Source organism: Bubalus kerabau, chromosome 15 (genome assembly GCF_029407905.1).
Source record: "Bubalus kerabau isolate K-KA32 ecotype Philippines breed swamp buffalo chromosome 15, PCC_UOA_SB_1v2, whole genome shotgun sequence".
Taxonomy (NCBI): domain Eukaryota; kingdom Metazoa; phylum Chordata; class Mammalia; order Artiodactyla; family Bovidae; genus Bubalus; species Bubalus kerabau.
The window spans coordinates 26,706,154-26,709,585 of record NC_073638.1 but is presented as its reverse complement, the minus strand read 5'-3'; the positions used below and the strand labels follow the sequence as shown (position 1 = coordinate 26,709,585).

General features: G+C 45.6%; 1 long non-coding RNA gene across 1 annotated transcript; it reads left to right on the top strand.

Annotated features, from left to right (window-relative positions):
* The first annotated feature begins 2,012 nt into the window (after positions 1-2,012).
* LOC129628297 (uncharacterized) lies at positions 2,013-3,213 on the top strand. Its single transcript, XR_008702760.1, has 3 exons — positions 2,013-2,105; positions 2,706-2,756; positions 3,068-3,213. It is a non-coding gene; the product is annotated as an uncharacterized LOC129628297 (long non-coding RNA).
* The last annotated feature ends 219 nt before the right edge of the window (positions 3,214-3,432 follow it).

Sequence of the window (3,432 nt, the reverse complement as noted above, 5' to 3'; positions counted from 1 at the left end):
CTTCTGGGTGTGTCTGTGAGGATGTTTCTGGATGAGATGAACATTTGAACACACACCAAGTGAAGCCATGTCCCTCCCTTAGTGTGGGTGGGCTCCACCCAATCGGTTGAAGATCCGACCAGGGCAAAAGTGTTGCCCCTCCTCGAGTGGAGGGAAACTCGTCCTGTCTGAACGTTCCCATTGAAGCTGGGACATTGGTCCTTTCCTGGCTTCAGACTGAACCAGGAACATCGGCTGTTTCTGGTCTTGAGCCCGTGCTTCTCCGCTGGGAACTTCTACCTGGTTCTCCAGCTTGCTGGCAACAGCTCTCGATCTGTACCTGCCCTGCCCGCCTCCCTGGGCCATTGGGAGGCTCTGTCAAGGTGCTTTGTAAACTGCCAAGTGCTCTACAATTTTGAGACCTGACAAATGTTGCAGTTGTGTTCTCCTGAGCATTGCGTTTTCTGTTTGTTCCCTGAGGTAGAGCTTGGGGACATGACCCTCAGGTATGTGAGTTCAGCTCTCAGCACATCTTCAATAATGATCTCTGGGAACTGTCTTCAATAAACAGTTAGTGAGGGATGAAGTTAGCCACACGGCCACACCAGTTCTTCCCTGCCCCTTAGCTCACATTTAGAGCAGGAGGGAGAGAAGTCAGGAGCTCAGACTTTGTGGCCAGACGGTCTGGGCCCAGATCCCAGCTCCTCTTTTTCTTACCCACATGGCATTTGACAGCTCTCTTACCTCCTTAAGCCTCAGAGTCTCACCTGTAAAAAGGGATGCCTATATATACAGTCATCTACGTGCACAGCACTGCGCTGTTACTCAGGTTACCCGAGATCTTGGTGCAGTACATGTGCTGGAGAAGACGCTTGAGAGTCTCTCAGACTGCAAGGAGATCAAACCAGTCAATCCTAAAGGAAATCGACCTTGAATATTCATTGGAAGGACTGATGCTGAAGCTGAAGCTCCAATTCTTAGGCCACCTGATGAGAAGAGCCGATTCTTGAAAAGGACCCTATGCTAGGAAAGATTGAGGGCAGGAGGAGAAGGGGAGGACAGAGGACGAGATGGTTGGATACATCACCGATTCAGTGGACATTTGAGCAAACTCAATGGGGTTTGAGCAAACTCAGGAAGATAGTGAAGGACAAGGAAGCCTGGCGTGCTGTAGTCCATGAAGTTGCAAAGAATGGGACATGACAGAGTGACTGAAGCACAGCAGCAGTGGCATGGTATAAATCTTTAGGAAATGCTAGTTATTACCCTGATGAGGTGGTTGGATGGCATCATCGACTTGATGGACATGAGTTTGAGCAAGCTCCAGGAGTTGGTGATGGACAGGGAAGCCTGGTGTGCTGCAGTCCATGGGGTCGCAAAGAGTCGGACACGGCCGAGTGACTGAACTGAACTGAACTGGTTACCACTTTGTCAGTAGCCAGCTGTGTGGCCTTAGGAAAGTTACTTTACTCTTCTGGGCCTCAGGGATCTCTTCTCTAAAACACTTCTGGAGTGAGTGCATCTGGTATTTTTCTATTTTTTCCATAACACATCTCCACAATTTTAGTACCTTAGAACAACACCCATAGCCTGTGGGTCAGAAGTCCACATAATGGAGTTAACTGGGTTTTCTGCTTGAGTCTCTCAAAGCTGCAATCAAAGGGCTGGCCATCCAGCATTCTTATCTGGAGTTCAGGGGGCTCTTTCAACTTCACTCATGTTGTTGGCAGAATTCAGTTCCTGTGGCAGTAAGACTGAGGCTGTCACCCGCTAGAGGCCATCCCTCACTGTAGACAGGCTTGTTTGTTCCTCAAGGCCACTAGAAAAGTGTCCTTTTCCAGAAGGGCCCAGCTTCTCTTTTAAGGGTTTTTTTCAGATTAAGCCAGGCCCATTTAGGATAATCTGTCTTTTCATTAATTAAAAATCAACTGATTTGGGACCTTAATTACATCTGCAAAAAAAATCTCTTCACTTTTGCCATTTGAAGTAATATGATCAAGGGAGTGAAATCCCATCACTTTTGCAGTTCATCAGTTCTGTCCACACTCAAAAGAGGAGAGGATATACAAGGCATAGCACCGAGGGAGAAAGATTATGGGGGCTGTCCTAGAATTCATTTGACCACAGTGAGTTATTATAACAATGTTCTGAATGTCTCCCTGTGAATGCCCCAGAGGGGCAGAAACTGAAAGTTTGTCTCGGTTGTTGCTTTGCTTCTGCTATCTAAAATACAGTAGGAGTTTGTGACAGTTAATTTTATATGTCCACTGGACTGAGCCATGGCATGCCCAGGCATTGGGTCAAACATATTCTGGATGTGTCTGTGAATGTGTTTCTGGATGAGATGAGCATGTGAATCATGGGCTGGGTGCAACAGATTGTTCTCTCTAATGTGGTGTGGCTCAGTAGTAAAGAATCCACCTACCAGTGCAGGAGATATGGGTTCAGTCCCTGGGTCAGGAAGATCCCCTGGAAAAGGAAATGACAACCCACTCCAGTATTCCTGCCTGGGAAATCCCAGGGACAGAGGAGCCTGGTGGGCTACAGTCCATGGGGTTGCAAAAGAATCAGATATGAGTTAGTGATTAAACAGAAAAACACCACCACCGATGGAGGTGGGCCTCATCTAATCAGACAAAGATCTGAATTGAGCCAAAAGGCTTTCCTACGAGTTCTCTTTTCTTGCCTGACAGCTTCATTATGGAATTTATACCATTTCCTCTCAGGTCTTTAGTTGACTGACTACAGATTTGGGACATCTCAGCTTCTGGAATCATGTGAGTCAATTCCTTAAAAATCAGCCAATCTCTCTCTCCATATATATCACACACATTGTGTATATATATGTATGTGTATACTCCTGGTTCTGTTTCTCCAGAGAACCTGAAAACAGTGTTCAGTAAATATTTGCTGACTCTTGTGTATCGTCTCTTAGGTCGCCACCAACTCTCAAAATCAATTTAAGAAAGAGAGTGTGGAAGAGAGCAGGGGAGGGTACGTGGTAAAGGGGCACATTAGGTGCCTGTGACTGGTCCAAGCCCAGACATCCCTTTCATTTACCTTCTCTGTCTCTTTCCATCATCTCCAGGCCCTGACTGAGAAATTAGGATCAGGGGAAGGGAAGAGACAAAACAATCATCTTCCTTACTGCTCTTGTACTTCTTTATGGATCCTTTTCTTTTTCAGCTTTATCAAAATATAATTGACTTACAATAAACTGAACATATTTAAAGTGTACAATTTGATGAGTTTTGACATATGCATATTAAAGATAATGAATATATCCATCATCCCCCAAAGTTTCATTGTGTCCTTTATAATCTCTGTCTTCTGTACCCTCCCCCCACCCCCAATCCCCAGGCAACCACTGATCTTCTGTCACTATAGATTCATTTGCATTTCCTAGAATTATATAAATGGAAGCATACAGTATGCACTCTTTTTTGGCTTGCC